The sequence below is a fragment of the Podarcis melisellensis genome (genome assembly GCF_964234715.1).
Source record: "Podarcis melisellensis genome assembly, chromosome: 4".
Classification (NCBI taxonomy): domain Eukaryota; kingdom Metazoa; phylum Chordata; class Lepidosauria; order Squamata; family Lacertidae; genus Podarcis; species Podarcis melisellensis.
In genome coordinates, this window is record NC_138531.1 from 105,003,516 (window position 1) to 105,017,985 (window position 14,470).

Here is a 14,470-nt window from a genome sequence, read left to right on the forward strand (position 1 = left end):
CTATCAAACCAGTGAAATTGCACTGACCTAGAGTGTGGTGGGTAGGGGAGCAGGGGGGTTAGAATAAGATTTGGGTTAAAGAGTGGGGGGCGGGTTGCAGAAAGTATCCCCTATGTAGTCATATAGGTGTTTATTTGGGGTATCATGGGCCATCTGGCATTTAGCCAGTTGGTCCTGGGTCTCAGCTGGCATGGAGTTCTTTGTTCAAGGTCAGGCCATCCTCCCTCTTGTTTCCGATAGGAAGTGGTCAGTGAAACGGTGTTAAGTGTCTTAATAATAATAATATCAATAATAATAATTTATTTATACCCCACCCATCTGGCTGGGCTTCCCCAGCCACTTTGGGTGGCTTCCAACAAAATATTAAAATATCATAATGCATCAAACATTAAAAGCTTCCCTAAACAGGGCCGCCTTCAGATGTCTTCTAAAAGTCTGGTAGTTGTTCTTCTCTTTGACATTTGGTAGGAGGGCGTTCCACAGGGCGGGTGCCACTACCGAGAAGGCCCTCTGCCTGGTTCCCTGTAACTGGGTTTCTCGCAGTAAGGGAACCGCCAGAAGGCCCTCGGTGCTGGACCTCAGTGTCCAGGCAGAACAATGGGGGTGGAGACGCTCCTTCAGGTATACTGGACCGAAGCCATTTAGGGCTTTAAAGGTCAGCACCAACACTTTGAATTGTGCTCGGAAACGCACTGGGAGCCAATGTAGGTCTTTCAAGACCGGTGTTATGTGGTCCCGGCAGCCGCTCCCATTCACCAGTCTAGCTGCCGCATTCTGGATTAGTTGTAGTTTCCGGGTCAGCTTCAAAGATAGCCCCACGTAGAGTGCATTGCAGTGGTCCAAGCGAGAGATATCCAGAGCATACACCACTCTGACTTAACAGTCTGTGGGCAGGTAGGGTCTCAGCCTACGTACCAGGTGGAGCTGGTAGACAGCTGCCCTGGACACAGAGTTAATCTGCGCCTCCATGGACAGCTGTGAGTCCAAAATGACTCCCAGGCTGCGCTCCTGGTCCTTCAGGGGCACAGTTACCCCATTCAGGACCAGGGAGTCCTCCACACCCACCCGCCTCCTGTCCCCCCAAAACAGTACTTCTGTCTTGTCAGGATTCAACCTCAATCTGTTGGCCGCCATCCATCCTCCAACTGTCTTTGTGATGCCTATGTTGGATATAGGGTCCATAAGCAATGTTGCTAATGTTATTAACATCATTGGTATGTTGGGGTAGAGATGAGGCTGTTGATATGCTCTGGCAGCCCCAATGTGCTGCTTGTTTGTCAGATTTCAGCCTGTTTGTGGATTGTTTTATTGAGGTTAGGGTGAAGCAGGACCACCTGGAGGAATTTTACCCTTATGCTTTTCATATAATCAGTTAGCCATATAACCATATATCCTTATAATGATTTTTATATAATCCCTGTTTGAATCAGGACGGCTTCTGCAAAAGCTTATAGCAAATTGCTTAGATCGGAAGAATCCGAAATGAACTCTGCCCCAGTTCCCTTCCCTTGTTCTTCTCAATGTCTCGCTAGCATAAGAGGGAAGCAATAAATCTGCTGTGCTGGCACTTCCCTCCCTGTCCAGACAGGGTCCCGAGTAGCTCAAACAGGAAGATGCTAACCGCAGAATGTCCCGGTGTCAGGGGTTCAGGAGTGGAGGCACAGAGGAAAGAGGAAGCGGAGAGCGAAGGGGAACAATCCGAGGGCAGCGTAGGTGAGGATGACAGTGGGGGAAGAGATTCCATGAGCCTGTCCAGTGATTCGGAAGATTCTCAGAAGGGAGCACCGATAGCCAGAGCAAGGGGGGTCCGGGGAGGGATGCACCAGAAGCAAGGGACCAGCGGTGACTCCCAAAGCAGCAGCTGGAGATCGGGACCAGTTTCCCCACCAGAGCGTAGCGGGGGGGGGGGGAAGAGTCCCATGTGTCAGGACCGGCTTCCCCTCCAGGGGAAAGAGAAAATGAGTCAGGGCTGACCACGCCCCTATCGCTGAGTGAGGGAACAGAGGGGAAGTCAGAGCCAGCTAGCCCCCCCCCCGAAGGGGGAAGCAGTGACAGGAGCCGTGTAACGGTCAGGAGGAAGGTTGCCGGCTGAGCGCGCGCGCCAAGTTCAAATGCACAGGCGCGCGGGACAGCCGGGAGCGCGGATTGGGAGCCAGGTCCTAAAGCACGCCGGAGGCAGGGGGAAGAATCCGGGGACTCTTCAGCATCAGAAGAGTCCAGAAAGGGCAACACCCCGGCGGGCAGACAGACCCAGAGGAGAAAGGAGCAAAGGAGGAGGTGGAGCAAGGCTAGGGTCTTGAACTGGTGTCGGGGGGGAGGAGATTCAGACGGAGCTTCAGCGGTCTAGGGTTGAGACGTAGAGCTGCGCGCCGCGGCTTTGGAATCGAAACTGAACCTTAATAAAGACTTTTGTATATAACAAGAACTGACGTTGGTCCTCTGTGAGCTGGGACCTTGGGCAGCTCTGACACCCGGTATAGCAGATGGCCGCGTAGGAGCGTAAGGGCCGAAGTTCCTTTTTCTTCCTCCTTACCATAAATCAGGGGAAGGGTTAAACTGCATGTTCAGACTGAAAGATAAGAGAGTCTGTGTACTGGTCCAGTAAACGCTTCCGCTGTTGCAACCAGCAACAGTTCTCTTTGCAGAGCATTAATTAAGTCCAGTGCAGAGATTCTTGTTGCAGTACAAGCTTCAGAGTCTCAGCAGCAAAGAAATAACGACACAGGGAAGCCTGTCTTTCCAAAGACAGGTTTATTGCAGAAAGATAACAGAAACACCTCCAGAGCTTTCAGACATTTTTGCTTCACACCCCACAGGCAGAGAAAACAAACACTCTTTATATACTGAGCAACTTAACAACTTAACGAGCTTGACTACTTAAAGTCACATGACATTGCTAACTTGCCAGCGTCTTAGGTTTCACACCCTAACAAAAAAGCAGAAGTTGGGAGGGAACTCTTTACATGATCAGTGGCAAGGCTTGAATGCGCTCATTGGTCTTATTTCTGCTGCCGTGTGCGATTATATCCGATTATCTCATGAACTATGATGTATGTACTCAGGTATAAAGCCTCTGGGCGCTAGAGCCCGGGGCCCAGTCTTTGGGAAAGGATTCCACTGGGTCTCTTATTGCTCAGCAATAAATATCACTTTCTTTTTCTCCACTGCTGCGTCTGTCAATTCTGGGACACAATTTGAGTGGCTCACTGGTACCTTAAAAATCCTTGCAACAAGGGGAATTATTTTACTTAGTAAGGCTTGGGGAGGGGTGCTGAGAGTGAGTTGTAGATTGTTGGGTAATGGGGAGTGTCTTTTAATGTCACCTGGACTGGTGTTGGGTGGGGATCTCTGTGGAGGTGTGAGGCTGGGAGGGGGGAATATTGATCATGTTAGCTGTATTGATGGCTTGGGGGTAGAAGAAAAGGAGGAGGGGGTCACCAGTCCATCGGGTTGAGGTGACTTCTGGTTGCTTCATTCTGCCTTATGCCACATGTGCAAAGGTACATGTGCAAAGGAAGGCAATTAATGTATTTATTTAATTTATATACCACCCGACCCAGTTGTGCCAACTTGAATAAAATATTGGTGGGGGGCCAGGTAAGGCCCTCCTTGCACAATCAATCACATGATGCATGCAGGCCATTGGAATGACAATGCCTATCAACTGGGGGGGACCCTCAAATATATCATTGGGGGGCAAAAACTCCTTGGCCTCTAAGTGTTGACTCCTGTTCCCACATGTCTCAGGACGGTTACAACATAAAAACACAACATAAAAACACAAAATACACATCAGTAACTCAACTCCCCACCACATTTTAAAAGGGCCTTAGATGTCAATCAGCCAAAGGCTTGGTTAAAAAGGGGCGTATTAACCAGGCTCCTAAAGCTATAGAATGAAGGGTTTTCCCCCTGTATGAATTCTCTGATGGGAATTGAGAGAGGAGCTCTGACTGAAGCTCTTTCCACATTCCACGCACTGATAGGGTTTCTCCCCTGTATGAATTCTTAGATGGGAAGTGAGAGAGGAGCTCTGACTGAAGCTCTTTCCACATACCACACACTGATAGGGTTTCTCCCCTGTATGACTTCTCTGATGGTAAGTGAGAGAGGAGCTCTGACTGAAGCTCTTTCCACATTCCACGCACTGATAGGGTTTCTCCCCTGTATGACTTCTCTGATGATAAGTGAGATGGGAGCTCTGACTGAAGCTCTTTCCACATTCCACGCACTGATAGGGTTTCTCCCCTGTATGACTTCTCTGATGGCAAGTGAGATGGGAGCTCCAACTGAAGCTCTTCCCACATTCCATGCACTGATAGGGTTTCTCCCCTGTATGAAGTTTCTGATGTTTAGTGAGATCAGAGCTCATCCAGAAGCTCTTTTCACATTCCCCCCACTGATAGGGTTTCTCTCCTGCATGAATTCTCTGATGGGAAGTGAGATTGGAGCTTGTAATGAAGTTCTTTCCACATTCCCCACACTGATAGGGTTTCTCCCCTGTATGAATTCTCTGATGGGAAGTGAGACTGGAGCTTGTAATGCATTTCTTTCCACATTCCCCACACTGATAGGGTTTCTCTCCTGTATGAATTCTCAGATGGGAAGTGAGACTGGAGCTTGTAATGAAGTTCTTTCCACATTCCCCACACTGATAGGGTTTCTCCCCTGTATGAATTCTCTGATGGGAAGTGAGATCCGTGCTCTTCCTGAAGCTTTTTCCACATTCCCCACACTGATAGGGTTTCTCCCCTGTATGAATTCTCTGATGGGAAGTGAGATCCGAGCTCTTCCTGAAGCTCTTTCCACATTCCCCACACTGATAGGGTTTCTCCCCTGTATGAATTCTCTGATGGGAAGTGAGGAGCTCTCCCTGAAGCTCTTTCCACATTCCCCACACTGATAGGATTTCTCCCCTGTATGAATTCTTTGATGGGAATTCAGACTTTGGCTGTGACTGAAGCTCTTTCCACATTCCATGCACTGATAGGGTTTCTCCCCTGTATGAATTCTCTGATGGGAAGTGAGAGAGGAGCTCTCCCTGAAGCTCTTTCCACATTCCCCACACTGATAGGGTTTCTCCCCTGTATGAATTCTTTGATGGGAAGTGAGACTGTGGCTGTGACTGAAGCTCTTTCCACATTCCACACACTGATAGGGTTTCTCACCTGTATGAATTCTCTGATGGTTAGTGAGATGGGAGCTCATAGTGAAGCTCTTTCCACATTCCCCACACTGATAGGGTTTCTCACCTGTATGAATTCTCTGATGGTAACTGAGATGGGAGCTCCAACTGAAGCTCTTCCCACATTCCATGCACTGATAGGGTTTCTCTCCTGTATGAATTTTCTGATGCTTAGTGAGATTGGAGCTCTGAGTGCAGCTGTCTCCACACTCCAAATTTTTGCATGGCTTCTCCTCTCTGGGGATTTTGTCGTGTTCACCTTTGTTCTCAATTTCCAATTCATCACAATCTGCAATGGAGACAAAAAGGGATTAGAGCCTCAGGAACAAATGAAGAAGAACTGAAGGGAGTTGGGTGTGTGTTCATTACCTTTGTGGTTTGTCATTAACCAACATATTTCTTATTAGATTCTGATGGGTTGTTGAATGTTGCTTTTTTTGATATACTGTAGTGGTAAAATTGTGAAAGCCTTTTAGAAAAAAGTGCATTTCAGATGTTTGATGGCTCATAACACTACTTCTTTTGGGGTACAGTGGATGCTCGGGTTGCAAACATGATCTGTATTCTATCAAAGGTTATAGACGAGGACTTCCGGGTTAGTGCCATCAGCAATGGCGGAGCTCCTCTGACTTAGAGGAACCCGCTCTGTGAAAATTGGGTCTTGCCGTGGCGGCGAAGGCGGAGGCCCTTTAAAAATCCCAGGCAGAGGAAGCCTGGGAACGTGGGATTCAGCTGACACCAGGAGCGCCCCCCTACCCGCTGGGAAACCCCTTTTTGGGGGCTCCGAAACGATGTGGGGTGAGCGGCGCGGTGTTTTGAATCGACCACTATTTTTACGGAGTGAAGCCGCACAGCCGTTGCCGGATCGCGCTGACTTTTTCTTGTGGACAATTGGATTTGAAACAACAACCCGTGAGTAGAACGGGAAATTGGGTTTTTAAAACAATCTAATTTGGCAAGGAACGGGGGAAGGTCTAAACAGGAAGTCCACCTCCCCCTTCTGTAAATAGACTGAAGCAAAGAGTTTGTTAACTAAGGTCTTGGAAAGTTCTACGTAAAGGATTAAAACTTCACTAATTGAAACTATTACTTATACTCCCTTTGGAAGCAGGGGAAGCCTGCTGGAGAAGGTAAAATTTAGGAACTGAAGCGTCACGTCTCCAAACCCGGCAGAGGTCCGCGAGGAGCCTATCGATGGTGAATAGACAGGTTTGACAGCTGTCAAATTTGACAGCTAGCTGTTAAGATACAAAGAAAGACTTTGTTTTCTTTCCTTCTTTTTTTTGCGTTTAAAAAGAAGGAAAGGTAACTGGAATTGTTATTAATTTACTTTTGAGACTTTTGGGACTGTGCTGGAAGGATTGATAGACTGCTTTCCTCTAGAGGGAGTTTTGGGACATTGTCACAAGAATGCAGCTGGGAAATTAGCCTAAAGATAAAAACTCTGAGAAACTAGCTTTGACCTTGGACATTTCAAGGATGTCGGTGGAGAAAGTAGTTACGCTTGTATTGAATAGGACATTTTATCTGTTGGGAAAGCTGCATGAACAGATAGATGCCATGGCTACCAGCGTTGATATTTTGGGAACAAAAGTGGGCATTAGTAAAGAAGTCGACAAGAATCCGGCACAAGAATCTTTCTCAATTGAACAAATTGAAGAACCAGAGGAGAAAGTTGTTGTTAAAGTGATGCAAGGGGGAGCTTTAACCCTACAGAGACAATTGGAGAATTACAAGTTGAGGCCTTACATGACTGTAATTAGGACTTCCGGTCGGCACCAGCGCTTAATGGCGGTCATCCCTTCAAGCTCCGGAGGAGGACTGCTTCACGAGTTCGGGTCTGACCGCTACGGTGAAGCGGGGACCCCTAAAATCACAGGCGCGGAAGCCTGTGAACAAGGAGACTCGGCGGGCACCATTTGCACCCCCCTTGCTGTAAAGGAGCCTTTTTAAAGGCTCCAGAGTGGCATCAGGGGTGTGCGCGGTGCTGAGAGTCGCTACCCAGCCCGTGAAGTGAAGCCGCGTCGCCATAGGCGGAGAGCGCCGATCCCTTCCTGAAATTTGGAACTGAAATTGAACACCCGTAAGTAGGATTGGAAAGCTTACTGGGACTGATAAAATTTTGTTGAAAATTTGGCCGAAAACGGGAAAGGTATAAAATAAAGGAAGTCTGCCTTCCCCGGACTGCATGACAGCTAAAGCAACGGAATTACAAAGCTGCAATTGAAGGAAAAATAAATTTGAACTGTTTAGCCCTGATATTGAACTTGAATTTCCCCCTAGCAAGCAGGAGCAAGGGGGAAGTGAAGTGAATTTGGCTTAACCTGCATGGAAAAAGTAAAGGGAAGAAAAGTTTTCTGCCGTTTTAGTTTCTGGGAACGGACTGCCTGAGCAAGGCACAGAGACTGAGAACTGTCAGATAAAATTGGATACAAAGTTGGGACTTTATTTGTGACACGTTTGGGACTTTACTGAAGCTACAAATTGAAAGTTTGGATATAGTGAAAGACTGTTGCTAAAAACTTTTTCTATTTGGAATTTTTGGTTTCTCTTTGTTCTTTCTGCCTATGAGATACATTGAATTACCCCCTCTGGAGGGCTGAGGGGTAACAGTTGCAAAACAGACTGTAGAAAAACAAGTCAGTGGATTTTTCCATTTAAAGCTGCTCCTGTGGGAACGACCTTGGGACATGAGCGGCCCAGCAGAAGAAATAATAACAAGATCTAAAGTGAAAGCTACACAAAAGAAAAGGGGCTCAATATCTAGTACACTGCCAACAGGAGCAGCTGGGCAGGAAAAAGGGACAAATTTACCAATGGATCCAGTGACACAAGCATTACTTAAAATAAATGAATCTTTAGAAGTTTTAACAAAGCAGAGTTCGGAAAATACCAGACAGTTGGCAGAACTGTCAACAAAATTAGACTTGAATACTATAAATAAATTGATTGAAGAAAACGCTACAACTCGGAAGATTGCTGAGGAAGCTAAAGCTACTGCTGAAATTACTCAGGAAAAATTGGTACCAGTCTGTAAAAAGTTGGATCAACATGAGGCGGCCTTGTCTTTGTGGGAGATGCAGAGGAAAGAAAAAAATCTGAGACTAAGATTGGTCCCAGAGAGTGAAAAGGACAACTTGGTGGACTTTCTCACAAAAGAATTTTCAGAATTTTGGCAGGTGAACTTGGAGGAAGAAGAATTTAAGATAACAGCTGCCTTCAGATTGGGTAGGAGGCAAAATAGAAAGACTCCAAGGGATTGTCTGATAACCTTAAGATCCAAAGAGGAAAGAGACAAAATTTTAAATTTACATTATCAAAGAACTCTTGAGATTGAAGACGTTCAGATCTACAAGGACATCCCTAAAGTTATCTTGGAGGCAAGAACACATTATAAAGACCTGGTCCACCTGCTGAAAAAGAACAGTCTACCTTTCAGGTGGGAATTTCCACAAGGTTTGTCTTTTAACTACAAAGGGAAGAAAGTAAAAATAAGGACTGTGCAAGATAAAGAACAATTCCTGGAAGGAAACGAGGAGGATCTTCAAAAGGGAGTGGTGGAGTCGACCCCAGAAGCAGATATCCTGAATCTAACATTTGGACTTAAATCACCGACTGAAGAAGAACAGTCGCAGGGAGCAGTTGGAGGTAACTAATTAAATAACAAGATGGCTCTGCAATTTCTAAGTTGGAACTGTAATGGACTGAACCTTCCCAGAAAAAGGCGTGAGGTATTTCATATTTTAAAAAAAGAGCATTTGCACTTAATTTGCTTACAAGAAACCCACGTGACCAGGGCACATAGAAAATTACTTATAAATAAAAGATTAGGACAGGAATTTATTTCGTCAGATAAAGTCAATAAAAGAGGAGTGGTGATCTATGCAAAGGAAAAGTTGGCCCCAAAGTTGATTTTTAAAGATGAACAAGGAAGATTTCCGGCAATCGAAATACAAGTCCAAGGAGAAAAAAATTTGACAGTTGGAATTTATGCACCAAATGAAGGGAAGGCAGAATTTTTAAAGAAGTTATATGAGATCTTAATGGACTATCTGGATTGTAATGTAATTTTAATGGGAGACATGAATGGTGTGGTCTTCACAAACATGGATAAAGCACAAAGACAGGTGGTCTCTAAGGATGGGAGATTACCAAAGACTTTTTTTGAAATGACTGAAAATATGGACTTGATTGACATTTGGAGAACAAGGAACCCTCTTGAGAGAGAGGGAACCTTCTTCTCTGAAGCAAAAATGACATGGACAAGAATTGACCAAATTTGGATTACTAGTGGGATGGCTCCTAAGATAAGAAAAATAGAAATCTGCCCAAAGACTTGCTCCGACCATAATGCTGTAAAGATGGAGATGAAACTAACAACAGCTGGTTCCTTTAGATGGAGAATGAATGACACCCTATTTAGAGATGAGGAGATTTACAAAAAGGCCCAAAAAACTTTAAAAGATTATGTCAGGGTTTCTGGGAGAGAGGAGGAGATGACAGAGGAGACGGAGAGCGAGTGGGAGGAGGGGCAGAAGGATGAGGAAGAAGATGACGGAATTCTGAGGGAATCCACGAGTCTGAGCAGCGAGTCAGAGGATTCTCAAAAGGGGGTTACCTTAATCAAGCAAAGGGGAGGAGAAGGGAGAAGCGGAGAGGAGCCCAGTGGAAGACAGAGGAAGCAAGAGACGTCTCAGCCGGAACGGAGTAAAGGGGGTGGAGTCGTCAGCCTCTCGGAGGGAGCAGGATTAGGAGAGAACAGAGAGAGGGGGTTGGAGCAGGGTGTTCAGCCGGAAAGGGTGGAGAGCAGAGCAGGGGGTGGTGTAGCGGTCGAAAGAAAGGTCAGCAGCAACGTACGCGCGCCAAGTTCAAGCGTAGAGGCGCGCGGAAGTGGAGAGAGCTCAGGGGAGGAGCCCGGCCCTAAAGCCAGAAAGAGGGGGGAAGAGGCGGCAGAGGATTCAGCCTCAGGCGAGTCACGGAGAGAGGGAACCCAGGGGGGCAGGAAGACCCTGCGGAAAAGAAAGGAGAGGAAGAGGTGGTCTAGAGCCAGGCTATTAAGTTGGTGCGGAAGAGGGGAGGAGTCAGAGGGGACTTCAGCGGTCTAACGTGGCAGACGTACGGCCACAATGCTGAACTGTATGAGAAGCAGAAATCTTCAATAAACTTTTCCTGTAAATAAGCTGCAACGGAGTGAGGTCTCTTGTGAGCTGGGACCAGATCTGGGTGGCCGTGACAGATTATTTTGAGATAAACCTGAAGACAGATGTGGAGAAAAGAATAATTTGGGACGCAAGTAAAGCCGTGATGCAAGGTTTCCTAATACAAGAGAACTCACTAAAGAGAAAGAAACAAAATGAAAAGAAAGATAAGATATTGGAAAAGATGAAAGGAGAAAAGAAATTGAGGTCAAAACCAAAGTCTCATGAGATATTGAGAGAAATTAAGTTTTACCAGATGCAATATATGGAACTGATGAATCAAGAGATAGAATGGAAAATCAAGCAAATGAGACAAAGGACATTTGAATCAGCAGACAAATGTGGGAAACTTCTAGCATGGCAATTGAAGAAGAGACAGAAACTGAATACAGTTACAAGTTTGGAGGTGGAAGGAAGGAACATTTGTAAACCAAATGAGATCAGTAATTGTTTTCAGAGTTATTTCAGAAGATTATATGCAAGAGGGCCGGAGAATGAAGGAGAAATAGACGATTTTCTTAAGAAATATGGATTACAAAAAATTTCGCAACAAAGTACAATGATTTTGAATGAGAAAATAACTGAACAAGAAATAGAGGGTGCCATTCAAAATATGCAACTAGGGAAATCTCCAGGACCAGATGGATTGACCTCCAGATACTATAAAGCTTTGAAGGAATGGTTAGTACAACCACTGAAGGAGGTCTGCATTTATCACACTTATACCAAAAACTGAGATTGAAAAGAACCAGATTAAGAACTACCGCCCTATATCATTACTCAATGTGGATTACAAAATATTTGCTGACATTTTGGCAAAAAGACTAAAGAAGGTGTTGGTGGAGGAGATTCACAAAGACCAGGCTGGCTTTCTCCCAGGGAGACATATGTCAGACAACGTAAGAAATATAATTGACATTATAGAATTGTTAGAAGTTAATATTAACACGAAGGCGGTATTAATATTTGTGGACGCGGAGAAAGCCTTTGACAATATTTCTTGGAGTTTTATGAAGAAGAATCTCCATGGGATGGGGGTAGGCCAAAGGTTTGAAAATGGTATAGGTGCAATATATTCTGAACAAAGAGCAAAGCTAATTGTAAATAATGTGGTTACTGAAGAACTACTGTCAGGGAACTGCCATCGGAAAGAGAGTTGGTGCCGGGGCTCCAGCAGACTCGGAGAGATTCTGCAGTGGAGGAGGGAACCAGCAGGGGGAGAGCAGAAGCTCCGGCAGAAGGGGAGTCGGAGGAGGGAGGGCTCTGGGATACTTCTAGTGAGAATAGTGCAGAGGTAACAAGACCCCCGTTGGCAACTCCCACCCTTCGCTGGAAGCTGTCACGTAGAGAGTCACGAAGGCGCATGTCCGTGAAACAACTTTTATGTTGGAGTAAATTTCGTAGACGCCCACTGTCAGATTCTACCAGCGACTAACGGAGTCACGCCTTGGGAGGCTCCGTTAGTGCCTCGGTTTGGATGACCAGCCAAACACCAGAGGGATCAAGCTTTTACGCACAAGCAGCTCATTATCCCATCACAGCAATCTGACAGTCTTTGTAAGCTGCTTGTGCAAGCAGAGGGCATCATGAGCGACCCAGCCGGAACCGCAGGAGCTGGAGCTGGCGCAAGTCCTAGCCTGGAGGAAAGGTACAGGGCGATGGAGGTGCAGCTCGCGCTGCAAACGGCGAGGCTGGAGGAGAGGAGGGCTCAAGATGCGGATAAGGGGAAAACCGCCCCACTTGCCAGAAAGGTGCCTGGATTGGTGCAGCGATTTGGGGGGGATCCCAGGAACTATCAAGCCTTTAGAACGGAGATGCAATATGCTCTCAATATACTGTTTGATGACTTCACCGATGAGAACTCTAGAGTGGCGTACGTGATTAGCCATCTAGAGGGAGGGGCGAGGGACTGGGTTCGACCTCTGATGGCAGCCAATAATGATATCTTAAAGGACACGAGGAAGTTTTTTCGCGCCATGGACTTGATGTTTTCCAGCAAGATTGAGCTGGGGGTGGTGCGGAGGCAGTTGATGGGGTGCAAACAGGGGAGCCGATCTGTACGTGAGTACTGGACTGAGTTCACTATGCTTATTCATAGACTGGGGTGGGATCTAGCAAGTGAACCAATTCAAATGTTATTTGAAGAAGGGCTCTCCCCAACTGTGAAAGATGAACTTTCCCGGGCGCCCAGGGCGGAGTCTATGGACCAGCTGACTAAATCTGCACTGTCCATAGGAGCGCGCCTAGAAGCAAGAGCGTTGGAAAGGCGGGAAGGAAAGGGGGAACGTTGGAAGGACTTCCGCATTCCAGAGATTCCGGAGCAGTCTTTCCCGCCCGCCGAGCCGATGGAGCTGGGAACAGCGCGCGCGCGCGCAGTTTCAAACACCAGTGAAGGGCGGAAGAAGGAGGGAAAGAGCGCCAAGAGATGTTATCTCTGCCAACAGCCAGGGCACTTTGCCAGAGTTTGTCCGCAAAGGAAGGAATGGCAGGGCATGGCGGGAACTGTTGGGGGAAAGGAGGAAGGCGAAATAGAGGAGCTAGTAAAAGCCAACGCCTGGTTGCCAACATCAGGGCACAGCAGCCAGGCCAGGGAGTAATGAATGTGCCCACGCCGGAACCTCCAAGACCAGCGCTTGTGATAGAGGTGTTGCTGGAACTGTCAAACGGACACCCACTAAAGATAAAAGCGCTATTGGATTCAGGCAGCTCCTGTAATTTCATGAGTAAGGAGTTTGCTGCTGAACACCAGATACAAACTCTCCCATTAAGTAAGCCTTTGCAAGTAACCACGATTGATGGGAGGGAACTGTTGGGGGGAGAAGTGAGCCAACAGACTGTACCAATGATTATGAGGGTGGCTAGACACACAGAACTGATAGCGTTTAATGTAGCCACCTTGGGAGGAGCGCCCATCATTCTGGGAATGAGCTGGCTGGCACTACACGATCCGCTAGTAGGCTGGCATCAGAGGGTTGTTTCCTTTGGTTCAGCACATTGCCTAGAACACTGCAAGGAGGGAGAGGGTCAGGCAGGGGCCAGAGCCACTCTAGCAGGGATGGAAGTGACTGACAAGGGGAAGGTGCCACCACAATACGCTGATTTGATTGACGTCTTCAGTGAAAAGGAAGCTGATAAACTGCCCCCGCACAGACCCTTTGACTGTCAAATCACCTTACTCCCAGGAGCACAATTGCCAGTGGGCAAGCTGTATGCCATGTCAGACCGTGAGATGCAGGAGTTAAGGGAGTTCATTGACAAGAACCTCAAGCGAGGTTTCATCAGAGAGTCACGAGCGGTGGGGGGCAGCCCAGTGTTCTTTGTGGACAAAAAAAACACGGGCAAACCCAGGCTTGTGTGTGATTTCAGGGCCCTAAATGCTGTGTCAGAACCAGTGACTTTCCCTATGCCCAGAATTGATGACATTCTGACACGGGTGAGAAAAGGGAAGATTTTTACTAAGCTGGACCTTAGGGGGGCATATAACTTGATACGTGTGAGGAAGGGGGATGAGTGGAAAACCACTATGTTCACCCCCTTGGGGGCGTTTGAGTACCTCGTTATGCCTTTTGGATTACAAGCGGGCTCCGCCTGCTTTCAATCATTCATGAATCACGTCCTGGGGCCATTGCTTTACAAGAACTGCGTGGCGTTCTTAGATGACGTCCTGGTGTACTCAGAGAATGAGGAGCAGCATGTGCGAGATGTTAGAGAAGTACTGAGCAAGCTGCGAGAAAATCGGCTGTGGGTGAAACTGGAGAAATGCCAGTTTCATAGCAGGGAGGTGGAATTCCTGGGGTACCGGTTGTCTGACAAGGGGTTGGCTATGGATCCCAGCAAGGTTCAAGCGGTACTGGAATGGAAAACACCAAAGACCAAGAAGGACGTGCAAAGGTTCCTGGGCTTCGGAAACTTCTATAGGAAGTTCATCAAGAATTTTGCCCATTTAACAGCGCCCATCACGGATTGTCTTAGCAGCAAGAAAAAATTTGCTTGGACGGAAGAAGCGCAAGGGGCATTCGAATGCTTAAAGGCAGCGTTTGCGTCGGAGGAGCAACTTTTGCACGTGGATCTACGGCAACCAATGCGA

General features: G+C 47.0%; 1 protein-coding gene and 2 long non-coding RNA genes across 3 annotated transcripts in view; 1 reads left to right on the plus strand and 2 right to left on the minus strand.

The window, feature by feature from the left end:
* LOC309369072 (uncharacterized protein) overlaps window positions 1-14,470 on the minus strand; it is a 77,418-nt gene that overhangs the window by 43,191 nt on the left and 19,757 nt on the right. The gene's annotated exons all lie outside the window — the stretch shown is intronic.
* Window positions 1,311-1,523, minus strand: LOC309369418. Its single transcript, XR_014168113.1, has 2 exons — window positions 1,386-1,523; window positions 1,311-1,350 (listed from the first exon to the last, which is right to left on the minus strand). It is a non-coding gene; the product is annotated as an uncharacterized lncRNA (long non-coding RNA).
* LOC309369382 lies at window positions 1,501-3,022 on the plus strand. The gene is made up of 3 exons (XR_014168074.1): window positions 1,501-1,644; window positions 2,484-2,584; window positions 2,945-3,022. It is a non-coding gene; the product is annotated as an uncharacterized lncRNA (long non-coding RNA).